We start from the raw sequence: 27,959 nt of genomic DNA on the forward strand, positions 1-27,959 counted from the left end.
ATTCCAGCAGACCTTGCTCCTGGCATTGTGGAGCAGCCATTTCATGTCAGCCTTTTCTCCTGGCAGTCAGCTTAGCGCCGTAACCTCTGCCATCGGGGCGCCCGAGAGCCGTGTGAGGTCAGCAGAGAGTCACTGTCAGCCTTTGACCTCACAAAGGTGGGTGGCCATAAGTGCCCTGAGCGTCCAGCTCGCATTGAGTACTGCTGGTGGCACTCGAGGCGTGGAGGTCTGCATGGTGCAATGGGAGACGCCGATGTCCTGCTGCTGGAACAAGAGGCGCTGATGTGCTGCTGGTGCAGGAGGAGACGTGAAGGTGCTGCTGCTTAGAGGTGCTGAGGGGCGGGCAGCCTCAGCGGGCAGCTGAATCAGAGGGCAGGGAAGCCAAGCAGCTTCCTTCTCTGGGGAAGGGGGCACAGAGAAAGTGATTGGAAATGGGGTACAAGCCCTCAGCCTCTAAAAGCAATCCCTCAGATGTTTAGGCATAGTAAAGTTAGGTATATCTATTTGACTCTAGACCCCAACATGTTTGTTAGTGTTCTGGTTTGTCCACTGCTTTCTTGTGGGGGATTTGAGTTGGCCATTACTCTTTAGGTGAATGCTGACTTCATATCTATGGTGCACTTTATTCTTAAAATGGGAAGTTTCTACCAATTTCCCGTCCAAACTTGCTCATAAGCCAACTGCAGTCATCATTTCAGATGTGTCTCCCAACTTACACATTTCCTATTTCTCCTTGATATTTACTCAAGAAATTCATTTACGTAGAGACAACATATTCTTCTCTCAACTGGCATCTGGCCGGGCAGAATGATGTCCTTTCATTCCCTTCCAGGCAATAGGCAACTTGTTCCTTCTGTCTTGTGAACTCTTCCTCCTAAGTTCAATGTGAATACAAGTGGCAGAACTGTGCCTCATGTCTCAAATGAGTGTCAGGGCTGCCTTGTCCAGTGTATTCATACTGGAGGGAAAAAAAAATGAATAGCCATACACACTATATAACCACTAAACTTTTTCAGTCCTCCTTGTGCTAACAGTGCATGAACGTGAGGTTTTGTTGTCATTTTTGTTTGTTTGCTTGCTTTAAACTCCTGACTGCCATATAGCAAACATGACAAAAAAACACCCTTTTTTGAGAATCTCTGAGAATGGCTCTGCTTTGTATTATCACCTGTCACTTCACCTGAACCATTTCAATCACAAGCGATATCCTTCTGTCAGGCTTGGTAGTACTTCCCAACCTTATGTCCCCTGCAAATCTCAAAGCTCATGTGTAATTTTTAATCTTCAGCCACCATGTCCATACCGAACATATCTAACTTTGAAGTCAGCTCTGCCCTGAATAGGAGGTTGGGTTTTCAGAGGTCCCTTCCAGCCTACATTTCTCCATGAGTCTTTGCCTCCTTAGCAGCTGCAGTTTCAGAACTGTCTCTGAGAATTACCATAGGTAACGACTCCTTTGCTGCTAAGTCCCTCTTCAGTGTGAACAATTGTAAATTCCCTTTATTCACTTGCAGCCCCAAAGCCCAAATCCGTAGATAATGTATCAGAAGCTCACAGAAAGTGAAATAGATGTAATTCATCCCCTGTGTAGGGAAGAACTGGTCCTAGAAAGGAAAGCTATTAAATTATCTGGAAACAATTTAGCTCTGATAAATTATTTTGTAAATTACACATTACCCCCTCCTTCCCTGGTCTTAGCTGTTCTTGCTCCAAAACTTTGCATGGTGTTGATGTCAAACTAACAGGCCCACACTTGTCTGGATGACTCTTTACCCTCTTCTGGACAGAGGTGTATTTGTTACTCTCCCATTCTGGGGACTATCCCTGATTTGCACAATTGTTATGCATTTTTCCTACTTGACTTGTTGTTCTGTGTGCCAATGCTGTTAATAGGCTAGGTAGATATCAGCTTTTCATTTTTCACTTGAATCGCTATAGATTGTTATTTCACCTCAGATGATGTTGCGCCTAGTGCCCTACCCTCCTTTTCAATGGGAGTCCTGTCACTGCCCTTAATATCACATTGTTGTTGCTGTTAGATGCAGGAAATAAGATTTGCAGCATTTGAGACATCAGTAACTTTTGATCTATTTTTGCCTCAAGCGTGCAACTGTCCTAATTTGTTCTCTTTGTTCCCCCTGGTTTCTGTGGCTTAAGTACCACTTACTATTATTGTTTAATTTCCTATGTGAAGGAGGTTTTTGGTCATTCTTACTTTATTTCTGCAGGTTTTAACCTCTGAAACATGCCTTTTCTCATCGCTTTTTTCCTCTTTGAATTTTGAATTTTAACTATGCCTTCTCTGCACTCAAGTCCCAGAGCTGCTTAGTCAGACTCAATTATTCATTTCCTTAGATTTCAAAGTTTGCATTTCTAAGCCTCAAAACCTTCATTCTAAACCTGGTTTTGTCTCTCGTGAAATGTAAAATGAGAAAAGTCAGCTCATGATCACACTTTATTCAAATTTTACTACATTTAAACCCATACAGGAGCCAAGTCTAAAATGGTCTTATATTTTTTCACTTTTGGGAAGAAATCCATCACATAGTATACCTCTATGAACATAAGTGGTAATTATCTTTCAATCTTTTGCTGGGAAGTTAAAGTCTCCCATAATTCCCATTATTGTTTACGTGTCTGATAACTGTACAGAGATAATTCACTATTAGACTGGAGCTAAGAGCAAAGAGCAGGCTAGCAAGGCTGTCTATCTTTAGCAGTGATTTGCACAAAACCACTCTTTTGCTGACCCATAACATTTAATTTCTCCATCCTCTGCTTCTTGCTAACACAAAGCACCATCTTATTCCATCCATTTGCCTTGGTTTCCAGCCTTCCTGAGATTTATCAGTACTTGTATGACATTCATGCCTTTGTTTCACCCTTCCTGTGTTGACACTTGTCATAACAGTTTTAGATCCTGAACATGATCATCTCAAAGTTTGCCTGACAGTTAGGTCTTCCTCACATTGTCATAGAGTATCAGGTCTCTACCACTTGAAATAGATGGGATTGGATTAGATTATTGGCACCGTCTCTTGTGCTGGTAGTCCATTATCTTCACAGTCCGTACAACTGGCCATCAGTGAACATGAAGTGGCCTTATCCTGCCCATTTACCTTTCTGGAAATCAGCCACTCTCTCTGCCTAGAACAGGGAATGGATTTTCCTCACCTTTCTTCAAAAGCTCTGAAGTTTTCTGTGATCTTTCCAATTGTACGGTATGATAAGCTTTTGCTGCCACTGAAGGGTAGAAGTCATTATGAATAGTGCCAACAAAACAGAAACATAACAATGAAAACGATATTTTAATTCAGAATAGGTATTTGAAAAGTTCACCTTTTCTAGCACAAATGGGGAAAAGAAAAAAAGGAAGGAAAAAAAAAAAAAAAAAAAGCAGTCCCAAAACATCAAAACTGTGGCCAAAGAATTAGAAGAAACACTATTTTTCCAAAGCTGCAATGTTTTCCATTCATCTGGCTGGGCCAGCAGAGCACTGGAGACCTGGATGCACTGTACTCATGGCTGGTTCCCCTAAATGACCTGCAGGGAGATCTTCTTCTCTCTATCCCTCTGTTTCTCCTTTCAATCTCTGTTTTGTCTGTTTGTATCACTAGCTCTCAAATCGCCACTGATATATGCACGTGCAGCACCCAGCACAACCTTGTTTCAGGCTCCAGCGGGACCTTTAGGCATTACCATCCTGTAAACAAATAACAATGATAGTGAGTGTAATTACAATCGTCAAACTATTCCAGCTCCACATCATTAGCCATGCCCTGAGCTAAATAACATTTTAATCAGTTTGATATGTCATCTGTGGCTTTCTTCACTGTCACTTGCAATCCAGCAAACTCCTTCCTTCACGTTTCTAGATTAGACAGAGGGTTCTCAACTGCAGACATCCAATTCCCTGTTCAGGAAGCAGCGAGACCTTTCCTCTTCTCACAGATTTAAGATGATAGCCAAGCATCATGAGACACAGTGCGTATGTCTCCTAGGCCCATCCCATGAGAGCAGGACATTTACCACACATGAGAAGAAGACTTAATGCAGTGGCAAAGCAAAATACTCAGTGTCAAAGCCATGTCTAGATGATCATTAAAGACAGATCAAAATTACCCAATACAGGAGGAAAATCTATCGTTTGTAGAAGATTATGTTCTCTGATTATTAGTTTCAAAATTAGTTTTTCCTTTGGATTTCCTCTGAACTTAAACTTAGTTTGGAATGCCTTTGGTTTTGAATATTTCTGAAATCGTATTACTTCTCCTAAGTAAGTTGCTAGTCTGTTCTGTTTACGTGAAATTCGAATAATATTGTGAAGTATCTGCCATCAGTTTTACTGTGTGCCAGGCTGAGTTCCCTGATGAATTTCAAATTTCAGATATGAAACAGTAAAGGTTAAAAAAAAAAATGTTACAAAGGGTACTTCATGCAGTAGCATAAACTTCTGTTTTCTCAAAACTTGTATCAGTTCATCTCACCAGGACCAGCAGGGGAAGCACACTCTGCCTAGGCACTGGCAAAGGGACACAGTGAGAGTGTAGGGTCTCTTGCTGGGGCCATTCAAAATTTGACTGTACAAGCCCCTGAGCAATATGACAGGGCTTTAAAAATGGCCCTGCTTGAAGTACGCGGGTGATCTGGAAACCTCTAAGGTGCTTTCCAACAAAAGCTTTTCTATAATTGTATGAAATCACCTGCAATAGATTAACCCTGGTCACTATTCCTATCACAGGAAATAACTGTGACACCTGGGTAACAGGTGAGCTTACTGCGACACCAGGGAGAGCCTTCCTGTACTTAAAGGCAACCTGTAGGAAAGCTGGGGAGGGAGTCTTTATCAGGGCCTGGAGTGACAGGACAAGGAGTAACCGCTTTAAACTGAAAAGTAGCACCCAGAAAGAACGGAGTCACGCAACAGGATTCATTTCCAAAACCACCTCATAGACACCTGGGCCAAAGAGCAGGGCCTTGAGCGGGTATATCACAATGGCAGAGTTCATTTCCTTCCCAGTAGCTGGCACGTGCCGTTTTTTGGGATTTCGGGGCTACAGTGAGCTGCTAAGAGGGATGTCTTAGCTCTTGCAGGGCAGTGCTTCCACTAAGGCCAGGACTTTTCTGCATCTTCTACTGCCCTGCAAGCGAGGATGCTTGGGGCACACAGGAAGCTGGGAGGGGACACAGCTGCAGGGATTCCATAAGACACAAGCAAATGCAGCCTTGGCTTGGTGACACTTTCTCTTGATTACTGCTCAACACAAATTACCTCGAGCAAGTCTACTGTGAGGACTAAAGGAAAGAGACGTATGGATGCTGCTAAGCTCTTCTAGCCTGTACCAGGTAGGAAAGATACCTCTGTAGCAGGCGTGAAGAGGATAGCACTAATTAATTAGATGAGAAGCGGAGGAAAGGCACTTAGAGGTAGTGAAAAGCAGTTAATGTGATGTTCCGGGGAAGCTTCAGTCTGCTTAAGGAGTAGCAAGAACAAGCCTAAAGTCATAGCCAAATACAAGAAAGAGAGGAGGACACGCAGCATGAGAAGCTCCCGAGAGAAAGGAGCTCTGTTTTGGGTAAAAATCAGTCCCTTTTTCTATCATGGAGACATCCAAGGGCGTAGGACACGTGCACTTCAGGGAACCAAGAGATGCTGTGCATTTCTCTCGTCCCCCTGACACAGCCACTAGGTGACGATGCTTCCAATTCTCTCTAAAGAAACCTTGCTTTCTCAGGCCCAGGTGTCCAGCTGCACACCAAGGACGTCCCTGGCTCCCAGGCACAGTTCCCAGGCCCAAGGCCGAGCTCCCCTCCGAACCCCCATTCCAGCAGACCTTGCTCCTGGCATTGTGGAGCAGCCATTTCATGTCAGCCTTTTCTCCTGGCAGTCAGCTTAGCGCCGTAACCTCTGCCATCGGGGCGCCCGAGAGCCGTGTGAGGTCAGCAGAGAGTCACTGTCAGCCTTTGACCTCACAAAGGTGGGTGGCCATAAGTGCCCTGAGCGTCCAGCTCGCATTGAGTACTGCTGGTGGCACTCGAGGCGTGGAGGTCTGCATGGTGCAATGGGAGACGCCGATGTCCTGCTGCTGGAACAAGAGGCGCTGATGTGCTGCTGGTGCAGGAGGAGACGTGAAGGTGCTGCTGCTTAGAGGTGCTGAGGGGCGGGCAGCCTCAGCGGGCAGCTGAATCAGAGGGCAGGGAAGCCAAGCAGCTTCCTTCTCTGGGGAAGGGGGCACAGAGAAAGTGATTGGAAATGGGGTACAAGCCCTCAGCCTCTAAAAGCAATCCCTCAGATGTTTAGGCATAGTAAAGTTAGGTATATCTATTTGACTCTAGACCCCAACATGTTTGTTAGTGTTCTGGTTTGTCCACTGCTTTCTTGTGGGGGATTTGAGTTGGCCATTACTCTTTAGGTGAATGCTGACTTCATATCTATGGTGCACTTTATTCTTAAAATGGGAAGTTTCTACCAATTTCCCGTCCAAACTTGCTCATAAGCCAACTGCAGTCATCATTTCAGATGTGTCTCCCAACTTACACATTTCCTATTTCTCCTTGATATTTACTCAAGAAATTCATTTAGGTAGAGACAACATATTCTTCTCTCAACTGGCATCTGGCTGGGCAGAATGATGTCCTTTCATTCCCTTCCAGGCAATAGGCAACTTGTTCCTTCTGTCTTGTGAACTCTTCCTCCTAAGTTCAATGTGAATACAAGTGGCAGAACTGTGCCTCATGTCTCAAATGAGTGTCAGGGCTGCCTTGTCCAGTGTATTCATACTGGAGGGAAAAAAAAATGAATAGCCATACACACTATATAACCACTAAACTTTTTCAGTCCTCCTTGTGCTAACAGTGCATGAACGTGAGGTTTTGTTGTCATTTTTGTTTGTTTGCTTGCTTTAAACTCCTGACTGCCATATAGCAAACATGACAAAAAAACACCCTTTTTTGAGAATCTCTGAGAATGGCTCTGCTTTGTATTATCACCTGTCACTTCACCTGAACCATTTCAATCACAAGCGATATCCTTCTGTCAGGCTTGGTAGTACTTCCCAACCTTATGTCCCCTGCAAATCTCAAAGCTCATGTGTAATTTTTAATCTTCAGCCACCATGTCCATACCGAACATATCTAACTTTGAAGTCAGCTCTGCCCTGAATAGGAGGTTGGGTTTTCAGAGGTCCCTTCCAGCCTACATTTCTCCATGAGTCTTTGCCTCCTTAGCAGCTGCAGTTTCAGAACTGTCTCTGAGAATTACCATAGGTAACGACTCCTTTGCTGCTAAGTCCCTCTTCAGTGTGAACAATTGTAAATTCCCTTTATTCACTTGCAGCCCCAAAGCCCAAATCCGTAGATAATGTATCAGAAGCTCACAGAAAGTGAAATAGATGTAATTCATCCCCTGTGTAGGGAAGAACTGGTCCTAGAAAGGAAAGCTATTAAATTATCTGGAAACAATTTAGCTCTGATAAATTATTTTGTAAATTACACATTACCCCCTCCTTCCCTGGTCTTAGCTGTTCTTGCTCCAAAACTTTGCATGGTGTTGATGTCAAACTAACAGGCCCACACTTGTCTGGATGACTCTTTACCCTCTTCTGGACAGAGGTGTATTTGTTACTCTCCCATTCTGGGGACTATCCCTGATTTGCACAATTGTTATGCATTTTTCCTACTTGACTTGTTGTTCTGTGTGCCAATGCTGTTAATAGGCTAGGTAGATATCAGCTTTTCATTTTTCACTTGAATCGCTATAGATTGTTATTTCACCTCAGATGATGTTGCGCCTAGTGCCCTACCCTCCTTTTCAATGGGAGTCCTGTCACTGCCCTTAATATCACATTGTTGTTGCTGTTAGATGCAGGAAATAAGATTTGCAGCATTTGAGACATCAGTAACTTTTGATCTATTTTTGCCTCAAGCGTGCAACTGTCCTAATTTGTTCTCTTTGTTCCCCCTGGTTTCTGTGGCTTAAGTACCACTTACTATTATTGTTTAATTTCCTATGTGAAGGAGGTTTTTGGTCATTCTTACTTTATTTCTGCAGGTTTTAACCTCTGAAACATGCCTTTTCTCATCGCTTTTTTCCTGTTTGAATTTTGAATTTTAACTATGCCTTCTCTGCACTCAAGTCCCAGAGCTGCTTAGTCAGACTCAATTATTCATTTCCTTAGATTTCAAAGTTTGCATTTCTAAGCCTCAAAACCTTCATTCTAAACCTGGTTTTGTCTGTCGTGAAATGTAAAATGAGAAAAGTCAGCTCATGATCACACTTTATTCAAATTTTACTACATTTAAACCCATACAGGAGCCAAGTCTAAAATGGTCTTATATTTTTTCACTTTTGGGAAGAAATCCATCACATAGTATACCTCTATGAACATAAGTGGTAATTATCTTTCAATCTTTTGCTGGGAAGTTAAAGTCTCCCATAATTCCCATTATTGTTTACGTGTCTGATAACTGTACAGAGAGAATTCACTATTAGACTGGAGCTAAGGGCAAAGAGCAGGCTAGCAAGGCTGTCTATCTTTAGCAGTGATTTGCACAAAACCACTCTTTTGCTGACCCATAACATTTAATTTCTCCATCCTCTGCTTCTTGCTAACACAAAGCACCATCTTATTCCATCCATTTGCCTTGGTTTCCAGCCTTCCTGAGATTTATCAGTACTTGTATGACATTCATGCCTTTGTTTCACCCTTCCTGTGTTGACACTTGTCATAACAGTTTTAGATCCTGAACATGATCATCTCAAAGTTTGCCTGACAGTTAGGTCTTCCTCACATTGTCATAGAGTATCAGGTCTCTACCACTTGAAATAGATGGGATTGGATTAGATTATTGGCACCGTCTCTTGTGCTGGTAGTCCATTATCTTCACAGTCCGTACAACTGGCCATCAGTGAACATGAAGTGGCCTTATCCTGCCCATTTACCTTTCTGGAAATCAGCCACTCTGTCTGCCTAGAACAGGGAATGGATTTTCCTCACCTTTCTTCAAAAGCTCTGAAGTTTTCTGTGATCTTTCCAATTGTACGGTATGATAAGCTTTTGCTGCCACTGAAGGGTAGAAGTCATTATGAATAGTGCCAACAAAACAGAAACATAACAATGAAAACGATATTTTAATTCAGAATAGGTATTTGAAAAGTTCACCTTTTCTAGCACAAATGGGGAAAAGAAAAAAAGGAAGGAAAAAAAAAAAAAAAAAAAGCAGTCCTAAAACATCAAAACTGTGGCCAAAGAATTAGAAGAAACACTATTTTTCCAAAGCTGCAATGTTTTCCATTCATCTGGCTGGGCCAGCAGAGCACTGGAGACCTGGATGCACTGTACTCATGGCTGGTTCCCCTAAATGACCTGCAGGGAGATCTTCTTCTCTCTATCCCTCTGTTTCTCCTTTCAATCTCTGTTTTGTCTGTTTGTATCACTAGCTCTCAAATCGCCACTGATATATGCACGTGCAGCACCCAGCACAACCTTGTTTCAGGCTCCAGCGGGACCTTTAGGCATTACCATCCTGTAAACAAATAACAATGATAGTGAGCGTAATTACAATCGTCAAACTATTCCAGCTCCACATCATTAGCCATGCCCTGAGCTAAATAACATTTTAATCAGTTTGATATGTCATCTGTGGCTTTCTTCACTGTCACTTGCAATCCAGCAAACTCCTTCCTTCACGTTTCTAGATTAGACAGAGGGTTCTCAACTGCAGACATCCAATTCCCTGTTCAGGAAGCAGCGAGACCTTTCCTCTTCTCACAGATTTAAGATGATAGCCAAGCATCATGAGACACAGTGCGTATGTCTCCTAGGCCCATCCCATGAGAGCAGGACATTTACCACACATGAGAAGAAGACTTAATGCAGTGGCAAAGCAAAATACTCAGTGTCAAAGCCATGTCTAGATGATCATTAAAGACAGATCAAAATTACCCAATACAGGAGGAAAATCTATCGTTTGTAGAAGATTATGTTCTCTGATTATTAGTTTCAAAATTAGTTTTTCCTTTGGATTTCCTCTGAACTTAAACTTAGTTTGGAATTGTCCTGGTTCCAGTTAGGACAGAGTTAAGTAGCTCATAGTAGCTGGTAGGGTGCTATGTTTTGGATTAGGATGAGAAGAGCGCTGATAACATGCTGATGTTTTAATTGTTGCAGAGCAGTGTTTACACCAGGCCAAGGACTTTTCGGCTTCTTGCTCTGTCCTGCCAGCGAGCAGGCTGGGGGTGCAGCAGGAGCTGGGAGGGGACAGACCCAGGACAGCTGACCCAAACTGGCCAAAGGGGTATTCCATACCATCTGACGTCATGCTAAACAATATATAGGGGTGGCTGGCCGGGGTGGGGGGCCGGCTGCTCGGGGATAGGCTGGGCATCGGTCAGCGGGTGGTGAGCAATTGCATTGTGCATCACTTGTTTTCTTACACATTATTATTGTTAATACTATTACCATTATCACTATTATTATTATTATTGTTATTATTATTTTCCTGTCTTAATAAACTGTCTTTATCTCAACTCACAGGCTTCACTTTCCCGTTTCTCTCCCCCATCCCAGAGAGGGAGGGGGGAGGGTGAGCGAACGGCTGTGTGGTGTTTAGCTGCCAGCCGGGTTAAACCACAACAGTCTTTTTGGCACCCAACGTGGGGCCCGAAGGGTTGAGATATCGACAAATCTGACCAGAGTGTGTTAAACTAAAATTGGTATAAGTATTGGACCTGCTTAATAGTTGCTAGTCACGATGTTGATTGCCTTAATCTCCAGTCTGCTGTACCTGTATTCCAAATTGAGTTTTATGGTGCGTTACTTTCTGTATGTGCTCCCTGTTGCACTGTTTATCCTTTCCGGGCCCTGGTTTAAGATTGTTATGGTACTGTGCGGTGTAGCAATGGCTTATGAAATGATGAGATATCTGGTCATGACTTTAACCTGGTATTTGTACTCAGCACTGACATCGACTCTATACTTTGGAACCCATATCTCGGAAACTATTAGCAATTACACCTATTGCCTGTTTTCGTTAGGGAGCCAATCTGTGAAGGGGACAGGGGAAGACATGTTTCCCTACCTGTTCACTCTCCCTTTCTCCTTCACCACCACCCTCTTATCCCCCGAGCTAGTTACGGTGGTTCTCCGAGATGTTGAATATCCTTGGGATACTCAGACCAGCCTGCTCTTGTTGTTATGTCTCCTGAATGCGCTTCAGATTTTGTGGAGGGTTAAACAACTACTTAGGAATCTCATCCGGAGATCTGTCTTGAGGCGGGATAGTTGCGAGTGGCAGGGAGTGTGGGAGGATATGGGCAGGTTTCTAGAGCAGTGGTCACCTCCAGTGTTTTGGACATTCACCCCTGAACAACTGCAAAATCCTAAAAAGCTGGCAGAATGCTTGAAAAAAAGGTGTCATGACTCTGGCAGTTCCAAAGTGACACAAATCACTGTAGCGTGCTGGGGTCTGGCTTGTGCCTATCGAGCTGCAATTGATGCTACTAGCAACCTAGCTCCAGCTCCAGCTCCTGCAGCCGCTCCAGCTCCAGCTCCTGCAGCCGCTCCAGCTCCTGCAGCCGTTCCAGTTCCAGCTCCTGCAGCCGCTCCAGCTCCTGCAGCCGTTCCGGCTCCTGCAGCCGCTCCAGCCCCTGCAGCCACTCCAGCTCCAGCTCCTGCAGCCGCTCCAGCTCCAGCTCCTGCAGCCGCTCCAGCTCCTGCAGCCGCTCCAGCCCCTGCAGCCACTCCAGCTCCAGCTCCTGCAGCCGCTCCAGCTCCAGCTCCTGCAGCCGCTCCAGCTCCAGCCCCTGCAGCCGCTCCAGCTCCAGCTCCTGCAGCCGCTCCAGCTCCTGCAGCCGCTCCAGTTCCAGCTCCTGCAGCCGTTCCGGCTCCTGCAGCCGCTCCAGCTGCAGCCCCTGCAGCCGCTCCAGCTCCTGCAGCTGCCCCAGCTCGTGCAGCTGCTCCCACTCCTGTGGCTGGGTCAGAGAAACGAGCTGTAGCAGTGCAAGTTGACCCCGCAGAGGGTATTCCAACCCCTGTGGCAGACCCTGCGTCTGGGTCAGAGAAACGAGCTGTAGCAGTGCAAGTTGACCCCGCAGAGGGTATTCCAACCCCTGTGGCAGACCCTGTGGCTGGGTCAGAGAAACGAGCTGTAGCAGTGCAAGTTGCCCCTGTAGACAAGGTGAAAAAATGGTATAGAGGCTCAGGTCGTTTAAAACGCAGACAGTCTTCTGCTAAGTCTGGGCGTAGTGAAGACGAGGCTGGGCCATCAAAGGTGCAGGAGACTGAAGATGAGGATGAGGATGGCGAAAAATCAACAGTAACTACCCGGACTCCATACCAGCCATCAAAGGTGCAGGAGACTGAAGATGAGGATGAGGATGTCGGAAAATCAACAGTAACTACCCGGACTCTACACCGGCCATCAAAGGTGCAGAAGACTGAAGATGAGGATGAGGATGTCGAAAAATCAACAGTAATTACCCGGACTCTACACCAGCGTGAGCTACGAGATGTGCGAAAAGATTTTGGTCGCTGTATAGGCGAGCAGCTTGTCACCTGGCTGCTCCGGTGCTGGGACACGGGAGCCAATTATGTGGAATTGGAGGGCAAGGAAGCCAGGCGGCTGGGATCCCTTGCTAGGGACGCATGCATTGACAAAGCAATTGGAGATGGAGCACAATCTCGCAGCCTCTGGAGGCGTCTCCTGTCAGCTGTGAAGGAAAGGTATCTCTTCAAGGAAGAACTTGTATGTTTACCAAGCAAATGGACCACCATGGAGAAGGGAATTCAGTACCTGAGGGAATTGGCCGTACGGGAAGTAATTTATAAGGACCTAGACGACGCACAAACATCCGCAGATCCAGATGCAGTCCGGTGTACACTACCCATGTGGCGGAAGTTTGTACAGAGTGCCCCATCATCATATGCCAGCTCATTGGCAATGCTAGCCTGGAAAACGGAGGAGAATCCCACAGTGAATGAAGTGACTAAAATACTCCGGCAGTACGAAGGAAATCTCTCCTCTTCCCTAAAGGCCTGTGTCTCAGCTGTGGAGAAACTCTCTGAAGAGGTCCACCAACTTAAAGAGAATTTATCTTCCCCTCCACCTGAACGAACCAGTGTCCACCAGCTAAAAGAGAATGCTTTAGAGAAACTTTCTGAAAAGATCCACCAACTTGAAGAAAGATTATCTTCCCCTTCACCTGAACGAACCAGTGTCCACCAGCTAAAAGAGAATGCTTTGGAGAAACTTTCTGAAAAGATCCACCAACTTGAAGAAAGATTATCTTCCCCTTCACCTGAACGAACCAGTGTCCACCAGCTAAAAGAGAATGCTTTGGAGAAACTTTCTGAAAAGATCCACCAACTTGAAGAAAGATTATCTTCCCCTTCACCTGAACGAACCAGTGTCCACCAGCTAAAAGAGAATACCTTGGAGAAACTTTCTGAAGAGATCCACCAACTTAAAGAGAGTTTATTTTCCTCCCCACCTGTACAAACCAGTGTCTCAGCTATTAGGGGTAAACGTTCATCTATGCAAGGAAGACAATATGGTGGGCACACACACCGCGCCACCCTGTGGTTTTACCTACGTGACCATGGAGAGGACATGAGAAAATGGGATGGAAAATCTACTGCGACCCTAGAGGCACGGGTACGTGAATTGCAAAGGAAAACAATTGGGAAAAAGGAGTTCTCTGAAAGGTTTGCTGCTCCAACTTCCAGCAGGCAGTCCTTTAAACACAGAAATGAAGATTCTGACCAGGACTAGAGGGGCCCTGCCTCCAGCCAGGGGGAGGAAAGGGACAATCGAGTTTATTGGACTGTGTGGATTCGATGGCCTGGCACGTCAGACGCACAGAAGTATAAGGCTTTGGTAGACACCGGTGCACAATGTACTCTAATGCCATCAAGCTATAAAGGGCCAGAGCCCATCTGTATTTATGGTGTGACGGGGGGATCCCAGCAGTTAACTGTATTGGAGGCTGAAGTGAGTCTAACCGGTAATGAGTGGCAAAAGCACCGTATTGTGACTGGCCCAGATGCTCCGTGCATCCTTGGCATAGACTATCTTAGAAGAGGATATTTCAAGGACCCAAAAGGGTTCCGCTGGGCTTTTGGCATAGCTGCTTTGGAGACAGAAGACATTAAACAGTTGTCTACCTTGCCTGGTCTCTCAGAGGACCCTTCTGTTGTGGGGTTGCTGAGGGTTGAAGAAGAGCAAGTGCCGATCGCTACCACAACTGTGCACCGGCGGCAATATCGCACCAACCGAGACTCCCTGAGTCCCATCCATAAGCTAATTCGTCAACTGGAGAGCCAAGGAGTGATCAGCAAGACTCATTCACCTTTTAATAGTCCCATATGGCCAGTGCGAAAGTCTAATGGTGAGTGGAGACTAACAGTGGACTATCGTGGCCTGAACGAAGTCACGCCACCACTGAGTGCTGCAGTGCCGGACATGCTAGAACTCCAGTATGAACTGGAATCAAAGGCAGCCAAGTGGTATGCCACAATTGATATCGCTAATGCATTTTTCTCCATCCCTCTAGCAGCACAGTGCAGGCCACAGTTTGCTTTCACTTGGAGGGGAGTCCAATATACTTGGAATCGGCTGCCCCAGGGGTGGAAACACAGCCCTACCATTTGCCATGGACTGATCCAGTCTGCGCTGGAGCAGGGGGAAGCTCCTGAACACCTGCAGTACATCGATGACATCATTGTGTGGGGTGACACTGCAGAAGAAGTTTTCGAGAAAGGGAAGAAAATAGTCCAAATCCTTCTGAAGGCTGGTTTTGCCATAAAACAGAATAAAGTTAAAGGACCTGCACGAGAGATCCAGTTTTTAGGAATAAAATGGCAAGATGGACGCCGTCAAATCCCAATGGATGTGATCAACAAAATAACAGCTATGTCTCCACCAACTAGCAAAAAAGAAACACAAACTTTCCTAGGTGTCGTGGGGTTTTGGAGAATGCATATTCCAAATTACAGTCTGATTGTAAACCCGCTCTACCAAGTAACCCGTAAGAAGAATGCTTTTGAATGGGGCCCTGAGCAACGACAAGCCTTTGAACAAATTAAGCAGGAAATAGTTCATGCAGTAGCCCTCGGGCCAGTCCGAACAGGACCAGATGTAAAGAATGTGCTCTACACCGCAGCCGGAGAGAATGGTCCCACCTGGAGCCTCTGGCAGAAAGAACCTGGGGAAACTCGAGGTCGACCCCTGGGGTTTTGGAGTCGGGGATACAGAGGATCTGAAGCCCGCTATACTCCAACTGAAAAGGAGATATTGGCAGCATATGAAGGAGTTCGATCTGCTTCGGAAGTGGTCGGTACTGAAGCGCAGCTCCTCCTGGCACCCCGACTGCCGGTACTAGGCTGGATGTTCAAAGGAAGGGTCCCCTCTACGCATCATGCAACTGATGCTACATGGAGCAAGTGGGTTGCACTGATTACTCAGCGGGCTCGAATAGGAAACCCCAGTCGCCCAGGAATCTTGGAGGTGATTATGGACTGGCCAGAAGGCAAATACTTTGGGATATCACCAGAGGAGGAGGTGGTTCGTGCTGAAGAAGCCCCCCTGTACAACAAGCTACCAGAAAATGAGAAGAAGTATGCCTTGTTCACTGACGGGTCCTGTCGTATTGTGGGAAAGCATCGGAGATGGAAAGCTGCTGTATGGAGTCCTACACGACGAGTTGCAGAAGCTGCTGAGGGAGAAGGTGAATCGAGTCAGTTTGCAGAAGTAAAAGCCATTCAGCTGGCTTTAGATATTGCTGAACGAGAAAAGTGGCCAGTTCTCTATCTCTATACTGATTCATGGATGGTAGCAAATGCCCTGTGGGGGTGGTTACAGCAATGGAAGCAGAACAACTGGCAGCGCAGGGGCAAGCCCATCTGGGCTGCGGCATTGTGGCAAGATATTGCTGCCCGGGTAGAGAACCTGGTTGTAAAGGTACGCCATGTAGATGCTCATGTGCCCAAGAATCGGGCTACTGAAGAACACCAAAACAACCAGCAGGTGGATCAGGCTGCTAAGATTGAAGTGGCTCAGGTGGACCTGGACTGGCAACATAAAGGTGAATTATTTATAGCCCGATGGGCCCATGACACCTCAGGCCATCAAGGTAGAGATGCAACCTACAGATGGGCTCGTGATCGAGGGGTGGACCTGACCATGGACACTATAGCACAGGTTATTCATGACTGTGAAACATGTGCTGCAATCAAGCAAGCCAAACGGTCAAAACCTCTTTGGTATGGAGGACGATGGCTGAAATATAAATATGGAGAGGCCTGGCAGATTGATTACATCACACTCCCTCAAACCCGCAACGGCAAGCGCCACGTACTTACAATGGTGGAAGCAACCACCGGATGGCTGGAAACATATCCTGTGCCCCATGCCACCGCCCGGAACACTATCTTGGGCCTTGAAAAGCAAGTCTTATGGCGACATGGCACCCCAGAGAGAATTGAGTCAGACAACGGGACTCATTTCCGAAACAACCTTATAGACACTTGGGCCAAAGAACATGGTATTGAGTGGGTGTATCACATCCCCTATCATGCACCAGCCTCTGGAAAAGTTGAACGATACAATGGACTGTTGAAAACTACACTGAAAGCAATGGGTGCTGGGACATTCAAAAATTGGGATACACATTTGGCAAAGGCCACCTGGTTAGTCAATACCAGGGGATCTGCCAACCGAGCTGGACCTGCCCAATCAAACCTGTTACGCACTGTAGAAGGGGATAAAGTTCCTGTAGTGCACGTAAGAAACATGCTGGGTAAAACAGTCTGGGCTACTCCTGCCTCAGGAAAAGGCAAACCCATTCGTGGAATTGCTTGTGCTCAGGGACCTGGATGCACTTGGTGGGTAATGCAAAAGAATGGGGAGGTCCGGTGTGTACCTCAAGGGGATTTGATACTGGGTGAGAATAGCCCATGAGTTGAATTGTAGTATGTTAATTATTATATAATAATGTATGTCATCACTACCATGATTGCATAGATGAAAATGGTGATTAATTAGAATGTATTGGACAGAGTGTAACCTGAGCATGACATAAATGGTATGGAATAAGGGGTGGATATCTGTCCTGGTTCCAGTTAGGACAGAGTTAAGTAGCTCATAGTAGCTGGTAGGGTGCTATGTTTTGGATTAGGATGAGAAGAGCGCTGATAACATGCTGATGTTTTAATTGTTGCAGAGCAGTGTTTACACCAGGCCAAGGACTTTTCGGCTTCTTGCTCTGTCCTGCCAGCGAGCAGGCTGGGGGTGCAGCAGGAGCTGGGAGGGGACAGACCCAGGACAGCTGACCCAAACTGGCCAAAGGGGTATTCCATACCATCTGACGTCATGCTAAACAATATATAGGGGTGGCTGGCCGGGGTGGGGGGCCGGCTGCTCGGGGATAGGCTGGGCATCGGTCAGCGGGTGGTGAGCAATTGCATTGTGCATCACTTGTTTTCTTACACATTATTATTGTTAATACTATTACCATTATCACTATTATTATTATTATTGTTATTATTATTTTCCTGTCTTAATAAACTGTCTTTATCTCAACTCACAGGCTTCACTTTCCCGTTTCTCTCCCCCATCCCAGAGAGGGAGGGGGGAGGGTGAGCGAACGGCTGTGTGGTGTTTAGCTGCCAGCCGGGTTAAAACACAACAGGAATGCCTTTGGTTTTGAATATTTCTGAAATCGTATTACTTCTCCTAAGTAAGTTGCTAGTCTGTTCTGTTTACGTGAAATTCGAATAATATTGTGAAGTATCTGCCATCAGTTTTACTGTGTGCCAGGCTGAGTTCCCTGATGAATTTCAAATTTCAGATATGAAACAGTAAAGGTTAAAAAAAAAAATGTTACAAAGGGTACTTCATGCAGTAGCATAAACTTCTGTTTTCTCAAAACTTGTATCAGTTCATCTCACCAGGACCAGCAGGGGAAGCACACTCTGCCTAGGCACTGGCAAAGGGACACAGTGAGAGTGTAGGGTCTCTTGCTGGGGCCATTCAAAATTTGACTGTACAAGCCCCTGAGCAATATGACAGGGCTTTAAAAATGGCCCTGCTTGAAGTACGCGGGTGATCTGGAGACCTCTAAGGTGCTTTCCAACAAAAGCTTTTCTATAATTGTATGAAATCACCTGCAATAGATTAACCCTGGTCATTATTCCTATCACAGGAAATAACTGTGACACCTGGGTAACAGGTGAGCTTACTGCGACACCAGGGAGAGCCTTCCTGTACTTAAAGGCAACCTGTAGGAAAGCTGGGGAGGGAGTCTTTATCAGGGCCTGGAGTGACAGGACAAGGAGTAACCGCTTTAAACTGAAAAGTAGCACCCAGAAAGAACGGAGTCACGCAACAGGATTCATTTCCAAAACCACCTCATAGACACCTGGGCCAAAGAGCAGGGCCTTGAGCGGGTATATCACAATGGCAGAGTTCATTTCCTTCCCAGTAGCTGGCACGTGCCGTTTTTTGGGATTTCGGGGCTACAGTGAGCTGCTAAGAGGGATGTCTTAGCTCTTGCAGGGCAGTGCTTCCACTAAGGCCAGGACTTTTCTGCATCTTCTACTGCCCTGCAAGCGAGGATGCTTGGGGCACACAGGAAGCTGGGAGGGGACACAGCTGCAGGGATTCCATAAGGCACAAGCAAATGCAGCCTTGGCTTGGTGACACTTTCTCTTGATTACCGCTCAACACAAATTACCTCGAGCAAGTCTACTGTGAGGACTAAAGGAAAGAGACGTATGGATGCTGCTAAGCTCTTCTAGCTTGTACCAGGTAGGAAAGATACCTCTGTAGCAGGCGTGAAGAGGATAGCACTAATTAATTAGATGAGAAGCGGAGGAAAGGCACTTAGAGGTAGTGAAAAGCAGTTAATGTGATGTTCCGGGGAAGCTTCAGTCTGCTTAAGGAGTAGCAAGAACAAGCCTAAAGTCATAGCCAAATACAAGAAAGAGAGGAGGACACGCAGCATGAGAAGCTCCCGAGAGAAAGGAGCTCTGTTTTGGGTAAAAATCAGTCCCTTTTTCTATCATGGAGACATCCAAGGGCGTAGGACACGTGCACTTCAGGGAACCAAGAGATGCTGTGCATTTCTCTCGTCCCCCTGACACAGCCACTAGGTGACGATGCTTCCAATTCTCTCTAAAGAAACCTTGCTTTCTCAGGCCCAGGTGTCCAGCTGCACACCAAGGACGTCCCTGGCTCCCAGGCACAGTTCCCAGGCCCAAGGCCGAGCTCCCCTCCGAACCCCCATTCCAGCAGACCTTGCTCCTGGCATTGTGGAGCAGCCATTTCATGTCAGCCTTTTCTCCTGGCAGTCAGCTTAGCGCCGTAACCTCTGCCATCGGGGCGCCCGAGAGCCGTGTGAGGTCAGCAGAGAGTCACTGTCAGCCTTTGACCTCACAAAGGTGGGTGGCCATAAGTGCCCTGAGCGTCCAGCTCGCATTGAGTACTGCTGGTGGCACTCGAGGCGTGGAGGTCTGCATGGTGCAATGGGAGACGCCGATGTCCTGCTGCTGGAACAAGAGGCGCTGATGTGCTGCTGGTGCAGGAGGAGACGTGAAGGTGCTGCTGCTTAGAGGTGCTGAGGGGCGGGCAGCCTCAGCGGGCAGCTGAATCAGAGGGCAGGGAAGCCAAGCAGCTTCCTTCTCTGGGGAAGGGGGCACAGAGAAAGTGATTGGAAATGGGGTACAAGCCCTCAGCCTCTAAAAGCAATCCCTCAGATGTTTAGGCATAGTAAAGTTAGGTATATCTATTTGACTCTAGACCCCAACATGTTTGTTAGTGTTCTGGTTTGTCCACTGCTTTCTTGTGGGGGATTTGAGTTGGCCATTACTCTTTAGGTGAATGCTGACTTCATATCTATGGTGCACTTTATTCTTAAAATGGGAAGTTTCTACCAATTTCCCATCCAAACTTGCTCATAAGCCACCTGCAGTCATCATTTCAGATGTGTCTCCCAACTTACACATTTCCTATTTCTCCTTGATATTTACTCAAGAAATTCATTTAGGTAGAGACAACATATTCTTCTCTCAACTGGCATCTGGCTGGGCAGAATGATGTCCTTTCATTCCCTTCCAGGCAATAGGCAACTTGTTCCTTCTGTCTTGTGAACTCTTCCTCCTAAGTTCAATGTGAATACAAGTGGCAGAACTGTGCCTCATGTCTCAAATGAGTGTCAGGGCTGCCTTGTCCAGTGTATTCATACTGGAGGGAAAAAAAAATGAATAGCCATACACACTATATAACCACTAAACTTTTTCAGTCCTCCTTGTGCTAACAGTGCATGAACGTGAGGTTTTGTTGTCATTTTTGTTTGTTTGCTTGCTTTAAACTCCTGACTGCCATATAGCAAACATGACAAAAAAACACCCTTTTTTGAGAATCTCTGAGAATGGCTCTGCTTTGTATTATCACCTGTCACTTCACCTGAACCATTTCAATCACAAGCGATATCCTTCTGTCAGGCTTGGTAGTACTTCCCAACCTTATGTCCCCTGCAAATCTCAAAGCTCATGTGTAATTTTTAATCTTCAGCCACCATGTCCATACCGAACATATCTAACTTTGAAGTCAGCTCTGCCCTGAATAGGAGGTTGGGTTTTCAGAGGTCCCTTCCAGCCTACATTTCTCCATGAGTCTTTGCCTCCTTAGCAGCTGCAGTTTCAGAACTGTCTCTGAGAATTACCATAGGTAACGACTCCTTTGCTGCTAAGTCCCTCTTCAGTGTGAACAATTGTAAATTCCCTTTATTCACTTGCAGCCCCAAAGCCCAAATCCGTAGATAATGTATCAGAAGCTCACAGAAAGTGAAATAGATGTAATTCATCCCCTGTGTAGGGAAGAACTGGTCCTAGAAAGGAAAGCTATTAAATTATCTGGAAACAATTTAGCTCTGATAAATTATTTTGTAAATTACACATTACCCCCTCCTTCCCTGGTCTTAGCTGTTCTTGCTCCAAAACTTTGCATGGTGTTGATGTCAAACTAACAGGCCCACACTTGTCTGGATGACTCTTTACCCTCTTCTGGACAGAGGTGTATTTGTTACTCTCCCATTCTGGGGACTATCCCTGATTTGCACAATTGTTATGCATTTTTCCTACTTGACTTGTTGTTCTGTGTGCCAATGCTGTTAATAGGCTAGGTAGATATCAGCTTTTCATTTTTCACTTGAATCGCTATAGATTGTTATTTCACCTCAGATGATGTTGCGCCTAGTGCCCTACCCTCCTTTTCAATGGGAGTCCTGTCACTGCCCTTAATATCACATTGTTGTTGCTGTTAGATGCAGGAAATAAGATTTGCAGCATTTGAGACATCAGTAACTTTTGATCTATTTTTGCCTCAAGTGTGCAACTGTCCTAATTTGTTCTCTTTGTTCCCCCTGGTTTCTGTGGCTTAAGTACCACTTACTATTATTGTTTAATTTCCTATGTGAAGGAGGTTTTTGGTCATTCTTACTTTATTTCTGCAGTTTTTAACCTCTGAAACATGCCTTTTCTCATCGCTTTTTTCCTCTTTGAATTTTGAATTTTAACTATGCCTTCTCTGCACTCAAGTCCCAGAGCTGCTTAGTCAGACTCAACTATTCATTTCCTTAGATTTCAAAGTTTGCATTTCTAAGCCTCAAAACCTTCATTCTAAACCTGGTTTTGTCTGTCGTGAAATGTAAAATGAGAAAAGTCAGCTCATGATCACACTTTATTCAAATTTTACTACATTTAAACCCATACAGGAGCCAAGTCTAAAATGGTCTTATATTTTTTCACTTTTGGGAAGAAATCCATCACATAGTATACCTCTATGAACATAAGTGGTAATTATCTTTCAATCTTTTGCTGGGAAGTTAAAGTCTCCCATAATTCCCATTATTGTTTACGTGTCTGATAACTGTACAGAGATAATTCACTATTAGACTGGAGCTAAGAGCAAAGAGCAGGCTAGCAAGGCTGTCTATCTTTAGCAGTGATTTGCACAAAACCACTCTTTTGCTGACCCATAACATTTAATTTCTCCATCCTCTGCTTCTTGCTAACACAAAGCACCATCTTATTCCATCCATTTGCCTTGGTTTCCAGCCTTCCTGAGATTTATCAGTACTTGTATGACATTCATGCCTTTGTTTCACCCTTCCTGTGTTGACACTTGTCATAACAGTTTTAGATCCTGAACATGATCATCTCAAAGTTTGCCTGACAGTTAGGTCTTCCTCACATTGTCATAGAGTATCAGGTCTCTACCACTTGAAATAGATTGGATTGGATTAGATTATTGGCACCGTCTCTTGTGCTGGTAGTCCATTATCTTCACAGTCCGTACAACTGGCCATCAGTGAACATGAAGTGGCCTTATCCTGCCCATTTACCTTTCTGGAAATCAGCCACTCTCTCTGCCTAGAACAGGGAATGGATTTTCCTCACCTTTCTTCAAAAGCTCTGAAGTTTTCTGTGATCTTTCCAATTGTACGGTATGATAAGCTTTTGCTGCCACTGAAGGGTAGAAGTCATTATGAATAGTGCCAACAAAACAGAAACATAACAATGAAAACGATATTTTAATTCAGAATAGGTATTTGAAAAGTTCACCTTTTCTAGCACAAATGGGGAAAAGAAAAAAAGGAAGGAAAAAAAAAAAAAAAAAAAAGCAGTCCTAAAACATCAAAACTGTGGCCAAAGAATTAGAAGAAACACTATTTTTCCAAAGCTGCAATGTTTTCCATTCATCTGGCTGGGCCAGCAGAGCACTGGAGACCTGGATGCACTGTACTCATGGCTGGTTCCCCTAAATGACCTGCAGGGAGATCTTCTTCTCTCTATCCCTCTGTTTCTCCTTTCAATCTCTGTTTTGTCTGTTTGTATCACTAGCTCTCAAATCGCCACTGATATATGCACGTGCAGCACCCAGCACAACCTTGTTTCAGGCTCCAGCGGGACCTTTAGGCATTACCATCCTGTAAACAAATAACAATGATAGTGAGTGTAATTACAATCGTCAAACTATTCCAGCTCCACATCATTAGCCATGCCCTGAGCTAAATAACATTTTAATCAGTTTGATATGTCATCTGTGGCTTTCTTCACTGTCACTTGCAATCCAGCAAACTCCTTCCTTCACGTTTCTAGATTAGACAGAGGGTTCTCAACTGCAGACATCCAATTCCCTGTTCAGGAAGCAGCGAGACCTTTCCTCTTCTCACAGATTTAAGATGATAGCCAAGCATCATGAGACACAGTGCGTATGTCTCCTAGGCCCATCCCATGAGAGCAGGACATTTACCACACATGAGAAGAAGACTTAATGCAGTGGCAAAGCAAAATACTCGGTGTCAAAGCCATGTCTAGATGATCATTAAAGACAGATCAAAATTACCCAATACAGGAGGAAAATCTATCGTTTGTAGAAGATTATGTTCTCTGATTATTAGTTTCAAAATTAGTTTTTCCTTTGGATTTCCTCTGAACTTAAACTTAGTTTGGAATGCCTTTGGTTTTGAATATTTCTGAAATCGTATTACTTCTCCTAAGTAAGTTGCTAGTCTGTTCTGTTTACGTGAAATTCGAATAATATTGTGAAGTATCTGCCATCAGTTTTACTGTGTGCCAGGCTGAGTTCCCTGATGAATTTCAAATTTCAGATATGAAACAGTAAAGGTTAAAAAAAAAAAATGTTACAAAGGGTACTTCATGCAGTAGCATAAACTTCTGTTTTCTCAAAACTTGTATCAGTTCATCTCACCAGGACCAGCAGGGGAAGCACACTCTGCCTAGGCACTGGCAAAGGGACACAGTGAGAGTGTAGGGTCTCTTGCTGGGGCCATTCAAAATTTGACTGTACAAGCCCCTGAGCAATATGACAGGGCTTTAAAAATGGCCCTGCTTGAAGTACGCGGGTGATCTGGAGACCTCTAAGGTGCTTTCCAACAAAAGCTTTTCTATAATTGTATGAAATCACCTGCAATAGATTAACCCTGGTCATTATTCCTATCACAGGAAATAACTGTGACACCTGGGTAACAGGTGAGCTTACTGCGACACCAGGGAGAGCCTTCCTGTACTTAAAGGCAACCTGTAGGAAAGCTGGGGAGGGAGTCTTTATCAGGGCCTGGAGTGACAGGACAAGGAGTAACCGCTTTAAACTGAAAAGTAGCACCCAGAAAGAACGGAGTCACGCAACAGGATTCATTTCCAAAACCACCTCATAGACACCTGGGCCAAAGAGCAGGGCCTTGAGCGGGTATATCACAATGGCGGAGTTCATTTCCTTCCCAGTAGCTGGCACGTGCCGTTTTTTGGGATTTCGGGGCTACAGTGAGCTGCTAAGAGGGATGTCTTAGCTCTTGCAGGGCAGTGCTTCCACTAAGGCCAGGACTTTTCTGCATCTTCTACTGCCCTGCAAGCGAGGATGCTTGGGGCACACAGGAAGCTGGGAGGGGACACAGCTGCAGGGATTCCATAAGGCACAAGCAAATGCAGCCTTGGCTTGGTGACACTTTCTCTTGATTACTGCTCAACACAAATTACCTCGAGCAAGTCTACTGTGAGGACTAAAGGAAAGAGACGTATGGATGCTGCTAAGCTCTTCTAGCTTGTACCAGGTAGGAAAGATACCTCTGTAGCAGGCGTGAAGAGGATAGCACTAATTAATTAGATGAGAAGCAGAGGAAAGGCACTTAGAGGTAGTGAAAAGCAGTTAATGTGATGTTCCGGGGAAGCTTCAGTCTGCTTAAGGAGTAGCAAGAACAAGCCTAAAGTCATAGCCAAATACAAGAAAGAGAGGAGGACACGCAGCATGAGAAGCTCCCGAGAGAAAGGAGCTCTGTTTTGGGTAAAAATCAGTCCCTTTTTCTATCATGGAGACATCCAAGGGCGTAGGACACGTGCACTTCAGGGAACCAAGAGATGCTGTGCATTTCTCTCGTCCCCCTGACACAGCCACTAGGTGACGATGCTTCCAATTCTCTCTAAAGAAACCTTGCTTTCTCAGGCCCAGGTGTCCAGCTGCACACCAAGGACGTCCCTGGCTCCCAGGCACAGTTCCCAGGCCCAAGGCCGAGCTCCCCTCCGAACCCCCATTCCAGCAGACCTTGCTCCTGGCATTGTGGAGCAGCCATTTCATGTCAGCCTTTTCTCCTGGCAGTCAGCTTAGCGCCGTAACCTCTGCCATCGGGGCGCCCGAGAGCCGTGTGAGGTCAGCAGAGAGTCACTGTCAGCCTTTGACCTCACAAAGGTGGGTGGCCATAAGTGCCCTGAGCGTCCAGCTCGCATTGAGTACTGCTGGTGGCACTCGAGGCGTGGAGGTCTGCATGGTGCAATGGGAGACGCCGATGTCCTGCTGCTGGAACAAGAGGCGCTGATGTGCTGCTGGTGCAGGAGGAGACGTGAAGGTGCTGCTGCTTAGAGGTGCTGAGGGGCGGGCAGCCTCAGCGGGCAGCTGAATCAGAGGGCAGGGAAGCCAAGCAGCTTCCTTCTCTGGGGAAGGGGGCACAGAGAAAGTGATTGGAAATGGGGTACAAGCCCTCAGCCTCTAAAAGCAATCCCTCAGATGTTTAGGCATAGTAAAGTTAGGTATATCTATTTGACTCTAGACCCCAACATGTTTGTTAGTGTTCTGGTTTGTCCACTGCTTTCTTGTGGGGGATTTGAGTTGGCCATTACTCTTTAGGTGAATGCTGACTTCATATCTATGGTGCACTTTATTCTTAAAATGGGAAGTTTCTACCAATTTCCCGTCCAAACTTGCTCATAAGCCAACTGCAGTCATCATTTCAGATGTGTCTCCCAACTTACACATTTCCTATTTCTCCTTGATATTTACTCAAGAAATTCATTTACGTAGAGACAACATATTCTTCTCTCAACTGGCATCTGGCCGGGCAGAATGATGTCCTTTCATTCCCTTCCAGGCAATAGGCAACTTGTTCCTTCTGTCTTGTGAACTCTTCCTCCTAAGTTCAATGTGAATACAAGTGGCAGAACTGTGCCTCATGTCTCAAATGAGTGTCAGGGCTGCCTTGTCCAGTGTATTCATACTGGAGGGAAAAAAAAATGAATAGCCATACACACTATATAACCACTAAACTTTTTCAGTCCTCCTTGTGCTAACAGTGCATGAACGTGAGGTTTTGTTGTCATTTTTGTTTGTTTGCTTGCTTTAAACTCCTGACTGCCATATAGCAAACATGACCAAAAAACACCCTTTTTTGAGAATCTCTGAGAATGGCTCTGCTTTGTATTATCACCTGTCACTTCACCTGAACCATTTCAATCACAAGCGATATCCTTCTGTCAGGCTTGGTAGTACTTCCCAACCTTATGTCCCCTGCAAATCTCAAAGCTCATGTGTAATTTTTAATCTTCAGCCACCATGTCCATACCGAACATATCTAACTTTGAAGTCAGCTCTGCCCTGAATAGGAGGTTGGGTTTTCAGAGGTCCCTTCCAGCCTACATTTCTCCATGAGTCTTTGCCTCCTTAGCAGCTGCAGTTTCAGAACTGTCTCTGAGAATTACCATAGGTAACGACTCCTTTGCTGGTAAGTCCCTCTTCAGTGTGAACAATTGTAAATTCCCTTTATTCACTTGCAGCCCCAAAGCCCAAATCCGTAGATAATGTATCAGAAGCTCACAGAAAGTGAAATAGATGTAATTCATCCCCTGTGTAGGGAAGAACTGGTCCTAGAAAGGAAAGCTATTAAATTATCTGGAAACAATTTAGCTCTGATAAATTATTTTGTAAATTACACATTACCCCCTCCTTCCCTGGTCTTAGCTGTTCTTGCTCCAAAACTTTGCATGGTGTTGATGTCAAACTAACAGGCCCACACTTGTCTGGATGACTCTTTACCCTCTTCTGGACAGAGGTGTATTTGTTACTCTCCCATTCTGGGGACTATCCCTGATTTGCACAATTGTTATGCATTTTTCCTACTTGACTTGTTGTTCTGTGTGCCAATGCTGTTAATAGGCTAGGTAGATATCAGCTTTTCATTTTTCACTTGAATCGCTATAGATTGTTATTTCACCTCAGATGATGTTGCGCCTAGTGCCCTACCCTCCTTTTCAATGGGAGTCCTGTCACTGCCCTTAATATCACATTGTTGTTGCTGTTAGATGCAGGAAATAAGATTTGCAGCATTTGAGACATCAGTAACTTTTGATCTATTTTTGCCTCAAGCGTGCAACTGTCCTAATTTGTTCTCTTTGTTCCCCCTGGTTTCTGTGGCTTAAGTACCACTTACTATTATTGTTTAATTTCCTATGTGAAGGAGGTTTTTGGTCATTCTTACTTTATTTCTGCAGTTTTTAACCTCTGAAACATGCCTTTTCTCATCGCTTTTTTCCTCTTTGAATTTTGAATTTTAACTATGCCTTCTCTGCACTCAAGTCCCAGAGCTGCTTAGTCAGACTCAACTATTCATTTCCTTAGATTTCAAAGTTTGCATTTCTAAGCCTCAAAACCTTCATTCTAAACCTGGTTTTGTCTGTCGTGAAATGTAAAATGAGAAAAGTCAGCTCATGATCACACTTTATTCAAATTTTACTACATTTAAACCCATACAGGAGCCAAGTCTAAAATGGTCTTATATTTTTTCACTTTTGGGAAGAAATCCATCACATAGTATACCTCTATGAACATAAGTGGTAATTATCTTTCAATCTTTTGCTGGGAAGTTAAAGTCTCCCATAATTCCCATTATTGTTTACGTGTCTGATAACTGTACAGAGAGAATTCACTATTAGACTGGAGCTAAGAGCAAAGAGCAGGCTAGCAAGGCTGTCTATCTTTAGCAGTGATTTGCACAAAACCACTCTTTTGCTGACCCATAACATTTAATTTCTCCATCCTCTGCTTCTTGCTAACACAAAGCACCATCTTATTCCATCCATTTGCCTTGGTTTCCAGCCTTCCTGAGATTTATCAGTACT

This window comes from Anser anser (genome assembly GCF_964211835.1).
Source record: "Anser anser genome assembly, contig: SUPER_17_unloc_1, whole genome shotgun sequence".
Taxonomy (NCBI): Eukaryota; Metazoa; Chordata; class Aves; order Anseriformes; family Anatidae; genus Anser; species Anser anser.